At 40.3% G+C, this 24,602-nt stretch overlaps 1 protein-coding gene across 12 annotated transcripts in view; it reads left to right on the top strand.

Moving 5' to 3' along the window:
- The window catches only part of CTDSPL2 (CTD small phosphatase like 2), a 104,020-nt gene that overhangs the window by 40,600 nt on the left and 38,818 nt on the right, over positions 1–24,602 (top strand). The window contains exons 1-4 of one of the 12 annotated variants that reach the window (XM_078854691.1): positions 11,295–12,201; positions 14,665–14,706; positions 16,638–16,679; positions 17,202–17,374. The exons of 5 other annotated variants lie outside the window; for them this stretch is intronic. The gene's annotated coding sequence lies outside the window, so the exon portion shown is untranslated. Of the gene's footprint in view, positions 1–4,797; positions 4,904–11,294; positions 12,202–14,664; positions 14,707–16,637; positions 16,680–17,201; positions 17,375–20,712; positions 20,804–24,602 lie in introns of those variants that run through there. 6 more of the 12 variants (XM_078854692.1, XM_078854693.1, XM_078854694.1 and 3 more) reach the window with 6 other exon arrangements.

Raw genomic sequence — 24,602 nt, 5'->3', positions numbered from 1 at the left:
CACATGCTTGTAGTGCGTGTATGTATAGGTACACACTTTATTTATACATTTTGAAAATGAAAGCTTCTATCAGAATAATTAAAAAAGCATAGTTGTGAAAGAGTTACATTGCTTCTGTGAGGAAAAGGATTATTAGGACTGCCTGAGGCCATAAGTCAGAGATCAGTTTTCTGGAAACAGCAGACAGGAAGTTACAGTAGATAAAGGTAATATATAGATAACAGAAATAGCTATTAAAAAGTTAAATGTATTTACAGACCTTGCCTAGACTAGATTTAAAGGTATGATATTAGATTGAATTACTTAATTCAGTCTAGTTAACACCTTTTAAAACTAATAAAGACAAAGCAATTATACTTTTTTAAACTGATTTAGTTTAAACATGGTTGAAAAACACCCTGTTAGCCCATCAAGACAGGGCCCATGATTGTTAAAGGAAGTGAGCCAGGAAGTTCTTTGAACCTTGACATTTTTAGTGGACATTCTTAAAAGATCAGTAAGTTTGGAAGAAACTTCTGAGAATTTGAACGTGGCAAACATGATTCCATTGTTTAAAACAAGTGTCAAAAAGTTACTTGAGTTTAGGGGTATCCTGCTAACCAAACTGTTGGAGTTATTTAGAGGTATTTCTGCTTGATAGGGAAATTCAGTTGATTTACTGCACTTAGGTTTTCAAAAAACATAGCATAGTGTTCACCTTCAAAGATTGATAACCAGTATAAATGTGTCCTGGACCAGTGCATGAAGTAGGGTTCCAAACTGTAAAGTGGCTTGAGATCAGGAAATAGAGGTCTGTCATAGATGGTTCCCTACTTTTCATGTTAAAAAGATATTCCAAATGGAGTGCTCTTGCAGCCTCTCTCCATATATTTCTTTCTTCTCCTTTTTGTTTCAGGTGGCAGCAACTTTAGAGATGGAGGTGTGACAAAGTGTGCTCCTGCATATTCACACTTTTCCAGTGGTAGGGGCAATTGGAAATTGGCCTCAACTACACACAAATTTTGTACTGGCATAACTATTTCAATTAGGGGTTTGATTATTTTTTTACCAAAATAATTATACTGTACAACCCCTAGTAAGGACACAAATAGACTGGTATAGATTATTCATCTTGCTGTATAGATAGTTATAGCAGTATAATCACTTTTATACTGGCATAACAGCACCCGTACTGTGGTCAGTTGCACTGTTTTAACTATACCAGTATAGTTAAGTTAGTACAGCGGTTCTGAAACTGTGGGTTGGGCCCCCAAAGTGGGTCGTGACCCTGTTTTAATGGGGTTACCAGGGCTGGCCTTAGACTTGCGCAGGCCGAGGGCTGAAGCTAAAGCCTGAGCCCCACTGCCCGGGACTGAAGCTGAAGCCTGAAGGCTTTAGCCCTGGGTGGTGGGGCTCAGACTTCGGCTTCAACCCTGAGTAGCAGGGCTCAGGTTACAGTCCCGACATTGGGGGATGAAGCCCTCAGACTTTGGTTTGGGGCTCCTATCCCCCCTCCACCCCTGCTGGGGCAGCAGGGCTTGGGCTTGGGCTCAGGCTTTGGTCCCCCTTCTTGGGGTCGTGTAGTAATTTTTGTTGTCAGAAGGGGTGCAATGAAGTTTGAGAACCGCTGAAGTAGTACAGCTTTTGTATGCAGAAAAGGTGTGTAGATAGTGTAAAACCAGTTGGTCTCATGCTTCTGTGGCTGCTTTCAGTCAGGACAGCACTCTTCCACATGAATGATTTGATCATTCTGTGAAATTCCCACACTAAAAATGAAATAATAATAGTTGGGGGGTTGTAAGAAAAGATTTTGATGATTCTGCACCCAGTGTCACATTTCCTTAACACAAAGTGGAACAACTGAAGTGGTATTTTCCTATTTTCAGATTCAGAGTACAAATTAAAAACTACAGTGTCTGACCGGGACACTCCCTCTGAAGTTCAGAATTAGTGACATCTTAATTTGATATCAGGGTGGATAAAAATCAATGTGTGTTTTTTTTTTAATCAGAAAAATCTGATTTTTTTTTATTTAAATAGGATTTTTTTTTGATAAAATGCTTTTTGAGGAAAAAACTGATCTAAAGATAGTTTTTATTAAGATACATTGTAACTCAAAGATATTTCATCATGGAATCGGGATTATAAATTCTAATTGTATAGTATGAGACAATATATTCATGTAATGTTTAAGAAAAGTTTTGTAAATGAGTTTCAGTAGTTCATGGATTAGAGACCCAGTTTTATGAGGTTTCAGGGGCCTCTGTATAGATTATTTAGGTTAATCTTTCTATCTACCCAATGGGACTCAGTGCTCAGAAGATACCATCAGAGATGCTTAGTTTTGCAGTTCTCAAACTGTGGATTTGTGTCCCCAGAGATAACATGCTTGTTAACAGCAAAAATGTTTTAAAATAAATAAATAATATATAGAGGTGAGAAATAGCAGACCTCAACCCTATTGTCCCTCTGCAAATTTGTGTACACAGAGTGAATCCCTCACCTCTCTCTAAAAGTGCAAAGTTTCAAAAAGTTCAGTGAATAGGTGCATTTGCATGAGCTGGCAGTCATAGTGTCTCTGGAGCCGTGGTGGGGTTACCAACCTAGCCAGATCCTGATAAGCTCTTAGTGGAAATAATAAGGGAAATGAACTGTGGTGATAAGTTTCAGAGTAACAGCAGTGTTAGTCTGTATTCGCAAAAAGAAAAGGAGTACTTGTGGCACCTTAGAGACTAACCAGTTTATTTGAGCATAAGCTTTCGTGAGCTACAGCTCACTTCATCGGATGCATACTGTGGAAAGTGTAGATCTTTTTATATACACACAAAGCATGAAAAAATACCTCCTCCCACCCCACTCTCCTGCTGGTAATAGCTTATCTAAAGTGATCACTCTCCTTACAATAAGAAAAGGAGTACTTGTGGCACCTTAGAGACTAACCAATTTATTTGAGCATGAGCTTTCGTGAGCTACAGCAAATAAATTGGTTAGTCTCTAAGGTGCCACAAGTACTCCTTTTCTTTTTGCGAATACAGACTAACACGGCTGTTACTCTGAAACCTCTCCTTACAATGTGTATGATAATCAAGTTGGGCCATTTCCAGCACAAATCCAGGTTTTCTCACCCCCCCCCCCCCCCCCATCACACACACAAACCCACTCTCCTGCTGGTAATAGCTTATCTAAAGTGACCACTCTCCTTACAATGTGTATGATAATCAAGGTGGGCCATTTCCAGGACAAATCCAGGGTTTAACAAGAACGTGGGGGGGGGGGGGGAGGAAAAAACAAGATGAAATAGATTACCTTGCATAATGACTTAGCCACTCCCAGTCTCTATTCAAGCCTAAATTTTACCTTGCATAATGACTTAGCCACTCCCAGTCTCTAGTGGCTAAGTCATTATGCAAGGTAACCTATTTCACCTTGTTTTTTCCTACCCCCCTCTCTCCGCCCCCAGACGTTCTTATTAAACCCTGGATTTGTGCTGGAAATGGCCCACCTTGATTATCATACACATTGTAAGGAGAGTGGTCACTTTAGATAAGCTATTACCAGCAGGAGACTGGGGTGGGAGGAGGTATTTTTTCATGCTTTGTGTGTATATAAAAAGATCTTCTACACTTTCCACAGTATGCATCCGATGAAGTGAGCTGTAGCTCACGAAAGCTTATGCTCAAATAAATTGGTTAGTCTCTAAGGTGCCACAAGTACTCCTTTTCTTTTTGTGGTGATAAGGGTACACTCAAACTTGCCTACAGGAGAAAATGGAACCATTGGGGGGGAGGGATAGCTCAATGGTTTGAGCATTGTAAATTCAATCTTTGAGGGGGTCATTTAGGGATCTGGGGCAAAAATTGGGGATTGGTCCTACTTTGAGCAGGGGGTTGGATAGATGACCTCCTGAGGTCCCTTCCAACCCTAATATTCTGTGATATTCTGTGAATAGAAGATTGTTGGTGGCGGAATAGAGCTGGGCAAGGAGAAGCAGTCTGGAGATAAATGTGAGAAGGGAGGGACAGGCAGTAGAAACAAAAGTGAAACTGTTTGAGCAGCGTATTCCAGAATGCACTTTTATGTAGAAATCCATGATTAAATCGAGTCTTCCTGACTAATGATTTCAGTAATTATTTTAATCAATTTGATTTAAATCAAATCCACCGTGTGTGATATTCAAAAAGCGCATGAGGTCTCAATCAAAGCTCTGCAGAATTGATTAATGCATTCTTCAATCTGTTTTCCCTCAATCTCTGACTTTTAAAAACATGTTTTGTGGGAGTGTTCTACCATTGTTGTCTCTGATGCTACCTGCTACTCTGCCTACTTGTTAAAAATTATAAGTATTTGAAAATAAGGCTGTTGTTTTTTTATAAATAATTGGGATTTCTGAGCTTGCTGTTGGTGGGTAACTATCTTGCTAAAAAGGGTCCACATTTGTGACACTTACACCATGAGAGCGCCTTATGGCCAGGAACAGAGCTTGGGGAAAGTGTTAAAGCATGGTATAGTTAAAATGGCTTCTCAACAGGTTTTTGTAAGTAATTATGAGTTGGAACAAATTGTGTTAAATGTTTAAAACAAACTCTGCCTAGGCTAGAATGCACTTTTTAAAAAAACATCCTTAACTTGTTCACATTAGCCAACTAAAATGTTAGAAGTCAGTTGTGTTGGACTTTGTTCAAGCATTATTTCCAAATTTGGTTCCAAGCCCACTGTGTACAGGACATAAGGAAGCTAGAAATTAATGTCTAACATTCTTCAAAACTGATTTAACACTTACGGACTTGTATATGTGGGCTTGTCCTACATGCAGGGCTTGTCTGTGCTGCCCTGCAGTTCGGACTATGGGGCTGTCAACAGCAGTGTGCACCAAAGTACTGCACGGAGGCTCCCCTGTCTGGACACTGCCTGCAGAAACCAAAAGGTTCCTAGTTCACATTAAAACATTAAACACGTTGATGCGCTTTGCTATTCATACCTGCAGTGGTCTGAACTGCAGGGCAATTCAGGCATGGCCTCAGTAAAGTTAATCTGAATTAACTTTCAAAGTGGTAGTTAGACCACATTAAATCCCTGTGTGGATACTCTTATTCAGAATTAATTAAATTGAATTAAGCTAACCTGAATTAAGGCCACTTTAATTCTGAATAAGAGTATCTACACAGAGGTTTAAAGCAGTTTAACTTATCTACTTTAAATTCACACCTTTAATATCAATTGGGTTCATTTTCTTGAGTGGCCCTGTATAGAAAATTCCTTATCTTTTTTTTTCTTTTTTTTCCCTTCCCCCTCGCCCCCCCTTCAGTCATGATGTATAGTGAAGAAGGGCCTGAAAGAGGTGTTTGGGTGAAAGGAGATATTCCTCTTATTTACATGAGAAATATTAAGAATTTCAAGAATGGTCTTGCCTGCTTTTGCTGGTGAGCTTCTTAAGAATTCCCCAGGATGTTTATTGTGAGCTCTCACCTTAATTGAAGAGGTAGAGGTGATGACTACCTTTTGTTCCAAGTATTTGTTAAGCAGTGAAGTTAATAGTTAACAAAAATGAACAAAAATATCTGGCATTTTAAACAGTGTGACTATCCTTTCCTGTCTTATATGCTCACTTCTTACTCCTTTTCTTTTTGCAAATACAGACTAACACGGCTGTTACTCTGAAACTTGTTTCTTATGATGTCAAAATTTCTCTAGCTTTCTAATTGCCATAAAGTCTCCTATGTTAGAGAAGACCTGAATTTCTAATATAAAAATTAGAAAGCCTCCCCAATTCACCCTTCCCCGCACCAAAACCCCCCACCTCCCCGCCAAACCCACAAGTCACTAACAGTAAGATCTCCTTTAAATGTCGTAAACAACAAAGAATACAAGCCCATTTTTGATCCTTGCAGGTCTGTTTTCCCTCTACAGTTTTGTAGTGCCATATGAATATATATACATCAGTATATTGTATACAACTGTGTATAAGGATGGAAAATAATGAATTCGATGAAACTTGAAAATATGAGATGATAAAGGTTATTTTTTGTTATGAGTGAGGGGAAAGGAAGATAACGATTATTCTCATCTGTATTAGAATCCAGAGGATTCCCCCAAACAGTTGTATCTCTTACTTTTATATAAATCACTCTATCACTGCAATCATCCTAATAGTCAAGGAGGACTAGACTAGAATCCCTTTGGAGCCTGGCATCATTATTCCCTAAACAGCTGCTTACTCCTGGGGGAATTCTGCATCACTGTAGATGCCCAGAATTCATGTTCCCCGCAGATTTCTTTGCTTCCCTGCAGAAAAATGACTTCTGATGGGGGAGCAAAAGAAAACTGCAAGAGCAGTCATGTGCCCCTCCCTGGCATCACAGGCAGGTTGGTTCGGGTGCCCAGAGCAGCCAATAGAGATGTAAATCACCAGCTGGGGTGTGTGAAGGGGTGAGCAGGCGTGCATGAGAGAGAGAGAGACTCTGTCCCTCTCGCTCACTATTGTGGCACGCTTATCATGGAGGGAACTGAGATTGTTTAGTCTGTGGAAGAGAAGAATGAGGGGGGATTTGATAGCTGCTTTCAACTTCCTGAAAGGGGGTTCCAAAGAGGATGGATCTAGACTGTTCAGTGGTAGCAGACGAGTAATGGTCTCAAGTTGCAGTGCAGGAGGTTTAGGTTGGATATTAGGAAAAACTTTTTCACTAGGAGGATGGTGAAGCGTTACCTAGGGAGGTGGTGGAATCTCCTTCCTTTGAAGTTTTTAAGGTCAGGCTTGACAAAGTCCTGGCTGGGATGATTTAGTTGGGGATTGGTCCTGCTTTGAGCAGGGGGTTGGAGGAGATGACCTCCTGAGGTCCCTTCCAACCCTGATATTCTATGATTCTATGAGGAGCAGGGCTTCGGAGTGTGTCTGAGGAAGTAGGTGTGGTGCAGGCTGTCCCCTCAGGCAGAGCAGAATGTAGCAGCCTGCCTGCTTAGTGAATTGTTCCTATTGTCTTTGTGAATTCTCCCAGGAGCATAAAACAGGTGTAAAAGTTTTAAAGCTCCTTTACACGGCCAGAGTGGTGTAAAGGACAGTATGGCCTTATAAATGCTTATGGTGCTTTAGTGATGAGAACTGGTCTAAATTTTTGGACTGAAAAAATTTCTCATCAGAATGTACTCCATGAACTGTTTGCTACTGATCTTTCTGGAGATGGTCAGTAGTCGATATAAATTGTGAGTTTGATTCCCCAGCCCTCACTTGTTCTTCAGTTGCCTATGAAGTAACACTGTGCATATGGATGCAGATATTTGTTGACTAATAACTAGAAATAAAGGGTCAAACCTAGCTACATTACTATTAGGCAAGGGGGCTTGGGGATTTCCTCCAATGCTCCCCCCTCCCATTCTTCATCCATTGTATTGTAGTTTAAATAAATTGCCTAATAATTGAACACATTACCTAATAATTGAAACCAGCGTGATTATATTGCATTATTTTGACAAATAAAATATGCAGAATATTAAAATATGATGTGCAGAATTTTTAATTTTTTGGTGCAGAATTCCCTCAGGAGTAACAGCTGGAGGGGTTGCTGATGAGAGACGCAAGGCATTCCATCTCTTCCCCCCTCCCGGGGGGCTGCCTCCACAGCAGGGAAGGATTTGAAAAATCCAAGAACCACATAAATTCACAAGTACTGTTTGCCAGTGTAGACAAGCCCTAAAAGATGCAATAATTAAAGTGCTGCCGTGGAGGTGTTTTAACATGGCTTGTGAGGTCGCGGAACAGGGCTGGGAAAGAGCTCTCCCAGTGCTCTAAAAAAACCCACCTCCACGAGGGGTGTAGGTACCAGTACTGGAAGCTCGGCTCCCAGCGCTGGTGTACTGTCTATACTGGCATGTTACAGTGCTGAAACTTGCAGCGCTCAGGGGTGTGTTTTTTCACACCCCTGAGCGAGAAAGTTGCAGCGCTGTAAAGTGCCAGTGTAGACAAGCCCTTAGTCTTGCAGGTCTATCATAAATGTTAACTAAAAAATCTCAAGTTACACACTACACTAAAATACCAACTTGTTCACATTTTCAGCACTTGAGAATGTGTCCGTGTTGTATTGATTTAATAATCGTAATATTTAATAATTCTCTAGCACCTCCTTTCTGAGGAACTTTTTAAACTTGAAAAAAGAAAAGGAGTACTTGTGGCACCTTAGAGACTAACAAATTTATTTGAGCATAAGCTTTCATGAGCTGCAGCTCACTTCATCGGATGCATGCAGTGGAAAATACAGTGGGGAGATTTATATACATAGAGAACATGAAACAATGGGTGTTACCATACACTCTGTAACAAGAGTGATCAGATAAGGTGAGCTATTACCAGCAGGAGAGTGGGGGTGGTTGTTGGGGGGAACATTTTGTAATGATAATCAAGGTGGTCCATTTCCAGCAGTTGACAAGAATGTGTGAGGAACAGTGTGTGGGGGGGGGGGGAATAAATGGCAACTTGTGATGTTTTTTGTTGTTGTACCCTGAAAAATGACAACATAAAAATGGCATCTTCTTCCTCAACAGATCTGGTTCCTCTATATTTTGAGTCACCTCTGCTTACTTTTATAGTGCAAAAATACAATGTCACTACATTTTACACCTGTTAACATGGCAGAGTCATCACTGGTAGAATAAACTGGAGCCAATTAGATTGAATCAATTTAAGTGCCGCTCAGGGCAGAATTTGAGAACAGTGGGATCATACTGATGTAGCTGAAGACAGACTTTAATGTAGAGAATTGTTATTTTTTTCATTTTTTCTTAGGGCACTTGGGAAATCTTTGTGATAATTCATTTAATCATTATTTAGTATTTATACTTTAGTAGCACCCAAACTCGTCTTACAGCTACAACCTGTTCCCCCACATAGTCAGTCAGTTTTGCCCTTTCTGAATAGATTGTCACACAATCACGGGGAGGAAAAATCATTTAACAAAATAGGAAAATAAGGTTGCTAAATCACAAAAATTGGCTAGGGGACTCATCTGAAACTGAGTAAATTTGGAGTTTACCATGTCTCTTCAGTGTTTTACTGTTATGTCAAAATATATATTAAAATAAACAGTATAAAGCAGCACTGAAAAGTTAATATAGCTATTAGAACCTTAACTCTTGGAGAAAAAATACTTTTCGCATTTTTTAACTGGGCATCCTTAATGATCCATTAACACAATTTTTTGTGTGCACACATATATTAGCAAGTCACTTTGGATCTCCCTGTATGAAATTGACAATAATGCAGCTCTTCAGGGAGAAATAAAAAATGGACCAAATTTGATCAGAGGAAGAATAGATTTATATCCGCATAAATATGTGTTGGAAATATATACAAATATTGAATATATGGTGTCAATAATTGATATTGAAAAAAACTCAAATTTTAACTATAAAATAAGAAAATTTGAATGTGGTAGTATCTTGGGGGTTTTTCACAGTGAGGTTGATTGACTTCATTTCCTTTAGCAGAAAATTTGTACAAAAGGAACATTCTGAATAGTCCCAAATGGAGGAAGAGAATAATTAAAAGTAGTTTAAAATATTTGTGGTGGTAATATATTTTTTTTGCAACAAGGCAGTAGAATAAAAACGAAGCTGTGTGTGTGTTACTGATGTTTTGAAACTTGTAATTTCAAGGATGTTAATGATGTGCATTTCCTCAATACTCTCACACTTAAAAATCCTTCTTACCTTTAAGTTTATGTAATTATATTTTTGTGTTTCCAGCTATGGAACAATTAGGGAACTATTTAATTGTACGTTCTATTGGAGATAATCAAAGAAGAGTATGTACAGGAGTTTGGATACATTGTGCCCTTCTTCTCTTCCTACAGACTAGATAAGATTTCCCTCTGTAAGGGTTTTTATACCTCCAGCCCAATTGTGCTATGGAGAAAGGCATTTTTTTATGCTAAGTAGTTTTTTCAGGATTTTGGAGGAACCCAATTCTCTTTCTTTTTTTTACCCAAACCTAAAGTTCAGGTGTTTCTGTAGGGAAACAATAAAATTGTTCTTTATTTACTCTAAAGGAGTCTCATTCTACAAGGAGAAGGTATATTGCTGTTGGAGCCAAGGTAACAGATCCTTCATATCATTTGTCGTAAGCTTTCTAAAAGATAGATAACACACATGACATCACATATATGTAATATGTGGCTGTGTCTCTAATGCTGTGGGAAGATAAAGGTAAATGGGAGTAAAAAAATTTTCCTGATGAAACTCAAGCAAACAAGGCTCTCTTATTTGCCCCAGTATTGCAGTGCATATGACCTTTCCACCACAAATATAGGGGGGCTATTCCATAGTCTTCTCACCACAACACAGTTTAACTTCCTAACATCTTTAAATAAACGTGTTTTCCAAGTACAACTGGCATATCTGAGCTTGCGTTTAAGACTTTCTCAGACCTCTTCTTTAGGAAAGAGAGTTGTTCATGGAGGTCCATACATATCTTCAAGATGTTTCTGATTCTAAGATGTCATTGACTTTAAGACAGGCACAGGAGATGATAAAAGCAGTGCTTTTTCTATATTTTATAGCTTGTCTGCTTCCTCTAACGCAGCTCCTCTAGAGAATTCAGGTGTACCTACATATTCTGCAGAAGAAATTCAATAAGGTGACTGTAGTACCCAACCCTAAGTCCTTAGAATCTGCATAACCATATAATGCTAGGTTTTTGTTTTGCTTTGATACTGCTTTTGAAATATGTCAAGGATAATATTATATATTACAGCACAGAGTGGAAGCTGATAACAGCTTATTTAAAAAAAAAATCCCTATGAACAACCATAGCTGTTGACAAGAAGAACCTCTAGAATTTCCTATATTTCTGAGCTTTTTTATTTAAACTTACTAACATTCATGAGGACATGAACAGTTCAAAAGTACTAACAAAATTATTATGTGAGGTCATAGTTTTCCATGACAGCCGGTTAGATATGTTCAGGAAGTGTTTAGCAACCTGGTCTACACCAGGATTGTAACAAGACTTCCAAAAATAGGCCTCTACGTGCCTTACAGCATGAATTAAATGTCCAGTGTCTCTAATGTGTCTAAAGCTGGTTCATTCCACAAACACAACAGGAATAGTGCAGGTTTTAGTGGAATTTATAATTCACTCATTTAAAATAGAGCATTCTGGTCATCTAATCCAGAACGTTTGACTTTCAGAAAGATCCACCACTGTTCAGACATCCTACTTTTAGATTATTCTTCTGTTCTAAAAATCATACATTTCCATGCACTGGCCCTTGCTTTGCCTATATAGTTTTGTTTTGTTTATGGTGCAGAAGTTGGAGGTGCAAATTTCTTCATTTATAACATATGGTCTCCCAGCCTACATAAGACTAAATTATATGTTCTTTCTGCTATTTGAGACTGTCAGCCAATTTTGATATATGTTAACTATTTTAAGATAGATTCAACCTCAACTTATCTCCACTGGGGATCGTCTGAGTCAAAATACAAAGACTTACTTTTTATCATTTTAGTGTGCATCATACTATCAAATACTATCAAACTACAGAAAATGTTGCGAGAAGTCAACATAAAAAGCAGCCAACTCGGACTGAAAATTAACCACTCCAAAACGAAATTTATGTGGTTTGATACCTCGCCAAAAGCCCAAATAACAATCAAGGGAGAACAAATAGAAGAAGTTGAGCCATATGTCTGTTTGGGCCAAGAAATTAACATGTTCCACGATCAGGAAGGTGATCTCTTGAGAAGAAAGAAAGCAGGTTGGTGTGCATTCAATTCTATCAAGGATGTCCTCTTCAACTCAACAGTACTGCCAGCAATGTTGTACGGCAGCGAAACATGGGCGCTGATCAAGATGGAGGAGCAGCGACTCATGGAGAGGGCGATGGAAAGAAGAATGCTGGGAATTTCAATCCGCGACCAAGTCCCCAATGAAGTGATCAGACAGTAGAGTGGAGTGGAGGACGTCGTTGTTGAGAGCAGGCATAGTAAAATGCAATGGGCTGGGCATATAGCAAGGCTCACTGGCAATTGATGGACTGCATCTGTTGCTGAGTGGTACCCACGGGACCTGAAACGACCACTCGGCTGACCTCCAAAGAGATGGGAAGATTTTATTATGAAAAGACATGGCTGCACATGGAGAAGGAAGGCCAGGATACAAGAAGAATGGAAGACGTGTTGTGATTGGCGTAATCTATACGAGGGCTGAAGGACTGATTGATTAAGATGATCAAGGTGAGTGTGCATCGTTTGTTACAGGGAGAAGACTTTTGTATGGAAAAATAATAAACTAAGAGCAGCATTTCATTTTTTGGGCTATCTAGGCTGGGAGATCATGCATTATTAGTGAAGAAATTTGTAACTCCAACTTTGCAAACAAAACTACATAGGTAGGCAAAGCAAGGGCCAGCGAATGCATGGAAGTGTATCATTTTTAGATAAGAAGAATAATCTAAATGTAGAATCTGTGAACAGGTGCTAATTACAAACAAACCCTCTTCATTCCTAGTCAAAGATATAATCTTTCTAAAGAAGGCAGAAAGTTATTGTGACATGGAGTTGATATATGATAGTTATGAATACTTCAGCAGTCCAACGAGTGAGTCTTTAAGTTTTTAATTTTTAAAACTTGGGTCACCTCACAACAATGAAACTTGCTGATGTGATCTGACCAGGATGATTCATCTAAAAGGAATTCAAAGATAACTTTTACTCTAATTAAATTTCTGTATCTCTGAGTCTGGCTTTTGTGTTACTGTTTGTCCCAAATCTTTTAAAAGTAACATTGACAAAGTTTCTTATCAATGAGATCTGTTTAGCTGAGGTGAATGTTAATGGAATATTGAGCTTTTCACTTCTAGGGTCACAGGTTCAAATCTAGACTAAGTTAATAGTAACAGAAAGTTGTCATTGGAGCAGTTCACTGCTCTATATAAAGTGAGTTGATCACAGACAAGTGTCCACATTATAAATGGCAGTAATTGACATCTTTATGAATAGTCTCAGTAGAGGGATTACTGAGACTGATTTACCTTCTTCTCTTTGAGAACATTGTTAGAGATGCATGGATGGGGCAGTGTGGGAAAATGCCAGTCTACAACTCTAAGACTTGAGCACAGATGAGTATAGTATAAAGATACCTTCCTTCTTCCATTCCAACCCTTTACCCTAAACAAAGGATGTTCCACTCCTCCACAAAAAGTCATTGCTGGCCAGGAAGAGCCTCTTCCTGACATCAGCCAAGCAGAATCTCCTTAGTCAGAGCAGGGAGAAGAATGAGATTTTTTGAAATGCACTTGGGTCTACATATCTAATCTGAGCAGAGAATGCTTAGATCAGGGATGGGCAAACATTTTTGTCCGAGGGCCACATTGGGGAATAGAAATTATATGGCGGGCCATGAATTCTCACAAAATAGGGGTTGGGTGGCATGAGGGCTCTTGTTGGGGGTGCAGGCTCTGGGGTGGGGCTGGGGATGAGGAGTTTGGAGTGTAGGAGGATGCTCTGGGCTGGGAACGAGGGGTTAGGAGGGCGGGAGGGGGATCAGGGCTGGGGCAGGGGGTTGGGACGTGGGGAGAGGCTTAGGGGTTCAGGCTCCGAGCGGCGCTTACCTCAAGCGGCTCCTAGAAGCAGTGGCATGTCCCTTCTCCAGCTCCTACTCAGAGGTGTGGCCAGGTGGCTCTGCACGCTGCCCTGTCCGCAGGCACCACCCCAGCAGCTCCCATTGGAGCTCTGCAAGGGGCCATTGGAGCATGTAGGAGCCAGAGCGGGACCATGCCGCAGATTCCGGGAGCTGCGTGGTGCGGCCCCGACCCTGTGCGCCGGCTGGAGCGCTGGGCAGCCCCTGACCCAGCGCCCGGTTGGAGTGGGGCCGAGCTGCATGGTCTGTCCCCTGACCCAGCAGGAGCTCACAGGCCGGCTTAGAACAGTTTGCCGGCTGGATTCGGCCCACGGGCTGTAGTTTGCCCGCCCCGGCTTAGATACTACAATGATGGGTGCTGTAGGAAAAGAACAAACAAACAAATGAAAAACAACTCCAAACTTTTTCACATACTTTGCTTAGAATTCATTTGCTCCTGCCACTCATTTAAACCACACACCAGCAGTGACTTTAATTTCAGTTCCTGCAGTGCTGCTATTAATCGTCTACAGCATATACCATACTTATTCTTGGAATATATAGGCTCTTGAGGGATGGCAGTCCAACATGTCTGGTCACCTCCATAATTCTTAATTTTCTTATCAAGCATAATTTACCGTTAGCATTGTCATGTGTAACATTGTTCTTGCTGTTTTACCTTCTAACTGTTTTGTCTTCCAACTTTTCAATTTGGGTGGCATCTTCCTTAAGCAGTCTTTAGAGCTTTAAATTAATGGTATGTGCACACTTAAATCTGCTTTTAGTAGTTTCATAGAAAATTAGATCCTGCTCCAACATCAGTGACGGAAAAAATTAAGAAAAATTCATCCCTGATTTAAAATTGTGCAGAAATATGCTCTTTATTTAGAAATGCTAGTCATACAAAGGAGGCTCTTTCCAGTACACGCACAATATCTAAGCTGTAGAACAGAGATAATATTTAAAAGGTGGTGAACCTTTACAACTCAGTACGTAAGAACTTGAGGGAATAGAGAGAAGCTCTTTAAACTTCTTGGTTTTAACTGTTCCTTTATTACTTATTTTCCCCTCTGTCACAGAGTGCCGAATCAAGGTTGCAGTTATAATCAGGATGGATTTGTGTGAGTCAACCTGATTTAAATCACCAGGTGGAAAGCATTGATTTAAATAATTTTAATAAATTTTTCCATTTGTATTACAGTTATTTTTTAAATTCAGATGAATTCTTATTGGTTGATAAACCATTAAAACATGTTGATTTACAGCTAAATAGAACCTTTACACTAGATTTGGTACCTCTTTTTGCTACTTAGGAGGGTAAACTATAACTATATACATTTATTTAAGCAATGATATAGATTAATATTTTCAGATTCTTACTAATTTTACATTTTTAGTGTGTTAAAAATGCTGAAAGATGTATTGCTTATTTACTAGTTAATTAACTTTTTGCTCATGATTTGTGTCAAGCTGCATTAGGATGGTGCTTGGAATTAAACACACAATAGCAAATATGATTTATTTTTATTAAACAAAACAAATGTTTTGTACACATAAACTTCTATAAAAGTATGTTTCACATTGTAGTCAGTTAGTTAAAGTGATTATTTCAGGTCAGCCTGGGAAAATTTTCAGATATGCCTAAGTGAAAGGGACTGGAGCTTAAGTTCCTGCTTGCCTGACTCTCTTGAAAATGAGACAGTTTCCTAAGTTACTTCAGCTATCCTTCAAACTTTTAAAACTAGTAGATCTCACCCCCGGCTTCCTTGATTTTATTCATTTTAAACAGGTTTACAATTTTATTAAAATTAAATAACACAATAAAAACATTTTATTTTTTTAAATAATTGATTTTTATTCACCCTGGTTATAATCCCATTCTACCCATTCCTTTTCTTTAAAGAATGAATTTCAGAATATTGTGAACTCATAGTTTGTCTCCAACCTTTCATCATATGTTTACTTTGTTATTGTTTAATTTTTAAGAATTGGACAAGGAAAGAAGGGAGGCAGGATATTTCTCAGAATTTTTATGTTATATAAATAAAATACGGGGACACCAATGACTTTAATCTTTTAGTGTTGAGCACATCTGCGGTAAATGTATTTATTAGTCTTCAAGCTCTTTGTGCTATGTTAACACCTTTATGAGCTTTTCATGATGTTATGTAAATAATGTTATTTTATAAGGTGGGAATTCCAGATTGGCCAAGCTATCTGCTCTTGAAAGAGACTGCTGCAAAGGAATTTGTTTGTTCAAATTATTTTTTTCTACCAAAATCCCAAAGGCGCAGTACAAATATATAGTTTATATGCATCCTCTTTTGTACTAACATTGTAAAGATACAAGCAAGTCTTGTCTTAGCAGAATGTGGTTAAGTGAAATGTTCAGTTACATAATATATTGCTCAGGCTCTTAATTTAATAGGATACTATGGTCACTATCTGAATAGTATGTGTGTGAGCAAAGAAATTCATGTGCATGTTTAGGCTAAAGTATTTGTACACAGTCTAGTAAGTCAGTTTGTTTTGTGCATGTTTTAAAAAATCACACAAAAGTAATACAAGTAAAAGCAGCACACTGCTGGCTGCATTGAGCATTAGGAAAGCAAACTTCTGTCATTGAGAGGATTGTAGGTAACTGTTGCTAAGTCCATTAGGGATATTTATAACTTGAGGCTTGATACCCAGGATGTGAAGTAAGCCAAAGAACTCTGTGGCATTAATGTACGGATGAGTTGAACAGTACCTTAACAGGATAAATATATATATACCATTTGGAAACATTAACTCAGTTCATATTTTGATTTCTTAATTTTTGTTCCCTTTTCGAAACAGGCTACATAAGTTGTAGTTATCGTATATTTTATGAGAGATTTCCTTCACAAGTTCTATGTTTATATTACTAATGTTTCTTGTAATTAAATATTCTTTCTGGTATCTGAATTTTACAGGTATTTTGTATAAACATATACATGCACATTTGCTTGTTACAGTAGAACTTAGCTCATTCAGACCCCAAAAATGTCAGTCTTTCTCTGTTTCTCATCAGAATTTTATTAGAAGATTGCTGTAGAACTGTCATATTATTAAGGTTTGTTATTACACTAAATATACTGCAGTACTTTTGCTAGGACTTCATGAAGCATAAATAAAATTTGTTCATTTATTTTAACAACTGTAGTTTAACTTTTGGGATATATTAAACCATACCTTATTTTATTGTTTATTCACTTAATACCTAACTTGTAGTAATCAGTATTTGATAGGTATCTCAGTCAAAAATGTGAATTAGTGAGGTTCTGCTGTGTTCTTGTGCTGTTTTTTGTTTTTTGTTTTGGACTAGATAGACAAAAAAAAATCTACTTGAGTATAATTTTTTATAATATAATTAGGAGATAATGAATGTTTGAATGATCTGATGAAAACTATTCCTAAAGTATAAGATCTAGAGTTCATGGAATATGTTATTGGAAGTTTCACTTTCTTTAGATTGATCAGTTTACGTACTTATGACCTCCCATCACATTAGTGTGATTGTCTCATAAACACTAGTGAATTTATTTTTATAACACCCCAGTGAGGAAGACTAATATTTATCTCCCTTTTCAAAAAGGAGAGCTGAGAAACAGAAAAATGGTGATGTACAATGATCACACAGGAAGTCTGTGGCAGAATTGACCCCAGATCTCTGAGTTCCAGTCCAGTACCTTAATCTTGATGAGCAAGAAGGGAGGAATGTGTCAGATTTGACCTTTCTGTCACAGTAATTTGGCCATCGATATATCTGTGGGTACCCCTATTCGTAATTATATATTATGTTTATATAGCATCTTGAATACCAGAAAAGACCTGGAGCAATATGTAAACTTTGCCTGTTTAGGAATCATCGCAGCCATCTCTGGGGTGGAATTGGCAGTTACTTTATAACACCCTGCAATACTATATAACGGTTTAGGAATACTGTATTAGATTGAAACTACTGGAGAAATTTAAATAGATTCACAGATTTTTCTTAAGGCCATAAGGTAATAGTTATTCAAATTAGAATTTGATTAGGATTCTGGGCTTAACTCTTATTTGATTTTCAGATATAGCTATTTTACAACTGTTTTTATACAGTAAGAATGCAGGCTGGAAATGGTATTGGTTAGTTTTGCTTGAATTTTTTTTCTGTTTCTTTATAATATGTAGTAGAGTTTACATCGCTAATTAGTAATGTATGTATTAAATACTTATCATCCTAATAAACTACCTTAAAAGAATGTAGTAATTGTAAAGTCAAGCTCTCAAAAAGTTAGGAAATGCCAGAATCAATGTTTTGTGTACAACCTTAATTCCCCCCCCCCCGTGTATATGCATGTGTAATTAAAAAATGAATCATAATGCACAAGCAAAAAGGAGATGAGTTAGGGTTGCATGGGCATTATTAATTTCAGCATTTCCTAACTTCTGAGAGCTTGATTTTGCCTTATATTTCTGTCTTTGAGGGGGAGCATTGAGAGTTGAAGAGAGACAGTCTCTCAGTTCCTGTTGTTACCCAGGGTTTTCAGAACCCAAAGCAGAGGTAACTTAACTGTTTCACTGCAGGTGGAAAAGGAGTACTTGTGGCACCTTAGAGACTAACCAATTTATTTGAGCATGAGCTTTCGTGAGCTACAGCTCTGACGAAGTGAGCTGTAGCTCACGAAAGCTCATGCTCAAATAAATTGGTTAGTCTCTAAGGTGCCACAAGTACTCCTTTTCTTTTTGCGAATACATACTAACACGGCTGTTACTCTGAAACCTGTCACTGCAGGTGGTATCAGGAATAAATCAATGGGAGCACAGCACTTTCGGCTGATGAAAGATTAATGCAAGTAAGCGTGCTCTTATCTAAAAGTACTGTTTTTTAGATTTAAGTACACATAGACATAAGCAATAGGTTAGAACATCACAAATAATTACCTAGAATCTGAGATGGTACTGAGTAATTAGCAGCATGTTAGCGATGGCCGTTTTTTTACCCACCAGGGAGCATGGTGTCAGGAAAAAAATCTCAGGCTCGCTTCAGAGAACTGCTCCAAAGTACACTCTATTGTCTAGTCTTTTTATAACTAATTTTTAGAAAACGCATAGCTCATAGTGACCTCTGTTGGGTCATCTCTTCTCCTAACTTCAATAAACTACTTATCAACAAAACATTTCTAACAATCTTAGGCTATGTCTACACTACGCAGCTTTTAGCGACACAGCTATGCCGCTACAGCTGTGCTGCTAAAAGGTGCGCAGTGTAGCTGCTGTTTGTCAGCAGGAGAGCTCTCCTGCCAACAAAAAACTTCCACCCCCAACGAGTGGCGGTATCTTTATTGGCAGGAGAACGCTCCTGTCGACAAAGCGCTGTTCACACCGGTGCTTTTCCTCGACAAAACGTTTGTCTTTCGGGGGGTGTGTTTGTGTTTTTTTTAACACCTCTGCTAGTGTAGGCAAAGCCTTAGTCATAATAAGCTTCTGTATCAAAGGTGGCCAAACTCAAGATCTCCATCCACTTATTTTCCCTCAGTCTCTATTTGTTGACCCTTTTCTCACCTTCTCCCATTCTGATTAGCAGAAACTGCAGGCCTGCAGCTAGTATTTAACCTTACCTCCAGAAGCTCTGCTTGTTCAAATTAACCCTTAACTATGTGGTGTTCTATTGTATTAATTCATGGTGGCTGAATGCACACAATATGGTTGCAATTAGCTTGTTCAAATTCTGGGATAACACACTCCTCCATTCCGGGGCAGCACTGTGCAAAGTGCCAGAGTGGCCCCTGGAGGCTGGAAGAACAGTTGTAGGAAAAATCCTGCTCAACTCCTGCAGCCCAAGGATGAAGCATGCTCTATGAGGATGGTGCATAGGAGCTATGAGCTAAGTTCTCTGTAAGCTGCGTGGCCATGCAGCAGCCTGTTTAGCACTGTGCAGGCACTTAGGGAATCCGCCCGGGGACCTGCTGGAGATGGGACGCCCCTCCCCCAGCCCCAACCTAGCCCAGCCCCCAACTTGCTGTGGCTGGGGTGCCCCTCTGCCGGCCTCAATTCTGCTGTGGTCTGGAGGACCTGCCATGGCCGGGGTGCCCAGCCCCGCTGCGGCTGGAGCGGCGCAGCCGGCCTGGCCTGGCCCAAGGCGCAGCTCAGCTCGGCCCCAGGCACGGCTGGGGCACCTCCCCTGGCCTGGACATGCTGTGGAAGGAGTGCCTATCCTGCATCCCCAGCCCTGGAGCTGCTGTGCCACTGAGAGGCGCCTCCCCCCCAGCCCAGCCGACATGCTGCTGCTGGGAGAGAGAGCTGGGGGGGGGGGGTCCTCTCTCCCCGCCGTAGCCCTGGAGCACCCTCCTGTACTCCAAGCCCCTCATCCCCGACCTGATCCGGAGCCCTCACACCCGTGCACCCCAACCCTCTGCCCCAGCCCTAAGTCCCCTCCCACACTCCAAACCCCTTGGCCCCACCCCCAGCACATGAATTTTGTTATGTGTACCAATACAGATGTGGTGTGTCACACATCACCTCCATATTGGTGCACATAACAAAATTCATTCTGCACATGGGTGGGAAAAATTAGAGGGAACACTGGCTGTGAGCAAATGGAACATGCACAATGCAGACAGAGCCTTTAGAACAGGGGTCCCCAACGTGGTGCCCGTGGGTGCCATGGCGCCCGCCGGGACATTTTTGTGCACCCATAGCACACCCCGCTGCCGAGAAGTGTTGTCGTTTCTCGGCGGCATTTCGGCAGCGACGCTTCTTGCCGCTGCCACTTCTCGACGGCGATGAAGTGAGCTGTAGCTCACGAAAGCTTATGCTCAAATAAATTTGTTAGTCTCTAAGGTGCCACAAGTACTCCTTTTCTTTTTACCCTGTTAAAGTGCCCCTACTATAGATTACACAAAAAATGAATTTAGCAGCCTCAGATCATAAAGAAGAAAAATAAGAAACAAATTATATTAGTAAATGCTGCTGTTTTACACCTTCATGTAAAAAAGTTGAAAATAACTTCATGTTCTTTTTCGAGTGATGGTCCCTATTATATTCCACTGTGGCTTATGCATGTGCACCATAAACCTGGAGCCGGAAATTTTGAAAGTAGTGATGGTTGGTCCACATGTGAGCTCTGGCTCACCTCGTGCCTCTGATGGAGGGGATAAAGAGAAGGGCAGATCATTCGCTTCTCCACTTCCTTCTCACCACTGCATGGTCCAGGTCAGAACCCTTAGTGTCTGCAGCTTTGACTTCACCTACAAACAATAAAGAACCTTATTGTAAATAGTTATCAATCTTAATCATTTATTGTTTTAGCAGTTTTAACAGTAGTTTTAGCATTAGATTAGACTTCATCAGGGTAACCCTAAATTCTGTCACAGTGTACCTGCTTGTGGACAGATTTCAGACCATGAACAGTATCATAGTTCACATCACAAGCAACCCTCAGGAACTGGTCAAAACATGTCTGTCCCTACTAGGTCACATGGCTTGTGCACTTATATCACCCTGTTCTCAAGTCTCCACTGTTGTTGCCTTTGAACTTGGCTATAGTCAGTATGCTCCCCAAGCCATCATTCCATGAACCCCATGGTGACAGTTCCAGCCAAGGTACTGTCCTCCCTGTTATGGGGGACAAATTCCTCATCAAGTATGTGTGGGGGTCCCCTTTCTCTCCAGACAGGATCATTGGTACAGACACATCCCAAATAGGTTGGGGAGAGCACAAGAACAACCACTGAGCTCAAGGGGCTTGGACAGCTCGAGAGGCCAAGATGCACATCAATATCTTGGAACTACGGACAGTATGGAAGGTGTGCAAGTCTTTTTTTTCCATCCGTGCTCACCGTGTCCTTATATCAGACAACACTACAGTTGTCTTCTACATCAACAAGTGAGGTGAAGTGAGGTCTGCCTCCTTGGGAGCAGAGGCCGTCAGCCTCTGGAACTGGTGCTTCAGCACCCTATGAGCAGCCTACCTTCTGGGAAAGCAGAATATGTTTGGAGACTCCTTCAGCAGACATTTTCCACTTGACCATGAGTGAGAGCTTCATGATGCAGTACTCCGCAATATTTTAACTCTATGGGGAACCCTGACCAGGGATCTATTCGCCTCTCAAGCAAACGGCAAATGCACCACATACTGCGTCAGAGGAGCCCTAGGTCACCACTGCCAGGACGATGCTCTGCTTTTTAATTGGTCAGACCCCTTCAACTATGCGTTCCCTCTTCCACCGCTCCTGCCATGAGTCGTATGGAAGATCAAGCAGGACAGAGAGTCATCTTGATCACCCCCTTTTGGCCCAGACTGTTCTGGTTTCCCAACCTCCTAGCATGTCATCCTGCCAACCAATCATCCTCCCAAAGTTCCCCGAGCTACTTACCCAGTGGAACAGCAAGATCAAACACCCCAATCCATGGCTGCTCCACCTCTGGGCCTGACATTTGGAAGGGTAGCATCCTTAGAATGTTCTTGCTCTTCAGCTGTATGAGACATTCTCTCTAATAGTAGAAAGGAGTCTTCTAGAAAACGTTACTTAGCTAAATGGAAATGCTTTTCATCTTGGACACAACAAAGAGGCATTCTACCAGAGACTATAGATATTCCTCTCATCTTAGACTATATCCTGTGCATGAAAACTGCAGGTTTATCCATCAACACTTACAAATCCAGTTGGCCGTGATCATGCATACCATCCACCTTCTCAAGGCTACTCAGTTTTTGCCGACCCGCTGACCATAAGATTCTGGAAAGGCTTAGTAAGTACCTTTCCACCTGTTCAGAAGGTTGCACCCCGGTGGGATCTGAATCTTGTTCTCTCAGTGCTAACAAGGCTCCCCTTTGAGCTTTTAGCTACATGTTCCATGTCCCTCCTTTCCATCAGTCGTTTTTCTCATAGCTATCACATCAGCAAGAAGGTTGGTGAACTTGGAGCAATGATGGCAGGGCCTCCATACACAGTATTCCATAAGGATAAGGTTTTTTTACATCTACACCCCAAATTAATCCCTAATATAGTTTTGGAATTTCACCTTAACCAATCCATTCACTTACCTGTGTTCTTCCTGAAACCATATTCTTCTGCAGAAGAATGAAGACTCCACTCCCTTGATGTTCGATGAGCGTTGTTTTTTTACCTGCAGAGAACACAACCAATCAGGAAATCCCTGAGACTGTTTGTTGCTGTAGCAGAAGGAGTCAGGGCATGCCATCTTTACCCAGAGAATCTCCAAATGGATATCCAGCTGCATTCTACTCCTGCTATCAGTTCTCAACCCCCCGCCCATCTCTTACCCCAATGGGGTAAGAGCTCATTCCACAAGCATGCAAGCAACAACTGTAGAGATTCTTCAGAAGGTAAGGCCTCCTGGACATTTGTAAAGTGGCCTCCCGGAGTTCCATTCACACATTTGCAAGGGATTATGCCCTGGTGCAGGACTCTTCTGCTGATGCCTCCTTTGGGGTGTCGGTACTCCGCTCAGCCCTTCCGTCTACGTCCTCGTACCCTCCTCATATTTAGGTATTGCTTGTCAATCACCCACAGTGGAATACAATAGGGACCAGTACTCAAAGAGGAGGAGGAGGTTACTTACCTGTAACTGAAGGTTCTTTGAGATGTGTATCTGTATTCCACTACCTACCCTCCTTCCCCTCTGCTTTGGATCTTATCTGATTCACAGTAGAGAAGGAACTGGAAAAGCGATTGGTTCACCCTGCCCTTTATCCCCTCAGTCAGAGGTATGAGCTGAGCCAGGGCGTGTACGCAGATCAAAATACGCTGGTTTTGAATTGCACAGCTCCAGCCTCATGGGGCGCATGAGTAACCCACAGTGGAGTGCAGATAGGGACCACATGTCTTGAAGAACCTCCAGTTACAGGTAAGTAACCTCCTCTTTTGGTGAATAGGTGGGAAAAGATAAAATGGATTAAAGTCTTATAGAAGGTTTTCATTATTTCTTTGCCTTAACCTTTCTGTATACATTTTTTCACAACTAAATGTGATTTTATTGTAAATATTAATATGAAGACATATAAACCTAGACCCTGAGTAGTAATGCTTCTGTTACTTGATACACACAAGATTATAAATGGTCAATTTTTATAAATTTGTGTTACAGTTTCTGTGGGCCTTCATTAAATTTTGGAGAACACTAAGTATTTATTCCAGTCTTTGAAAAACCTTAACTCCTTTTACTCTTTGATATAATAGTTGGCGAATTTGGTGCTGGTTAAAAGTGCCAGATAGGGCTTCATTTCCCACAGATGTCAATGTTTGTCAACAGTTATAGAAAGTACAACATAACTAGCAGCAGCATAAATCATTCTAATGCAGTTCAACCTTGTTCTGTTGAAAGGCCCTGCCAGTTCATCACTTTGCTGCCTGTTGAGTCTACTGAAAAGCATGTAGGTAGTGATACTTTTTGTTACATGATCATCTCTGTACTAGGAATCGAGTTGAGACTACTCAACTGCCAGCATTTTTTTTGTAACTTTGATCACTGTTTACTTGGGTTGGATTTGAAGTGGCCTACGGGTGAAAAGCTCAGAATCATATCATTGTGACCATGAACCATCCATTTCCCTGCTGGTATCTTTTCCTAAATCCTCAGAACAGTTGTTGTTTTGTAGTACCTAAACCTCTACATATGATAGGTAATTTCATCTGTCTACTCAGCAGTTGGAGTTAGATGAGCACTAAAGAAATTTCTGAGAAAAAAACAACAACCATGTGATGCGTATTTTATAACTAAATCCTATGTCGTAAACATGTTTAGGACATATACATCAGTCTCTTACGATAACTCCAGGTATGGTAGTCCAGGAGATCAGCTTTCTATTCCTTTGGTAAATTGTGATAGCCTAACACACATCTAATGCACAGTCTCTACTATGATTTATACTTTGATGCAAAGCGTGACACCAAATTAGCTCTATTGCCTGAATATGCAGTATTCTTTACATTAAGGGAGATACATAGTGAGTGAAAAACTAAGCACAGTGCATCAGACGAATGTTTGT

Source organism: Lepidochelys kempii, chromosome 10 (assembly GCF_965140285.1).
Source record: "Lepidochelys kempii isolate rLepKem1 chromosome 10, rLepKem1.hap1, whole genome shotgun sequence".
Taxonomy (NCBI): Eukaryota; Metazoa; Chordata; order Testudines; family Cheloniidae; genus Lepidochelys; species Lepidochelys kempii.
Note: the sequence above shows the minus strand (reverse complement) of the source record. Positions and strands in the feature narration are given on the sequence as shown.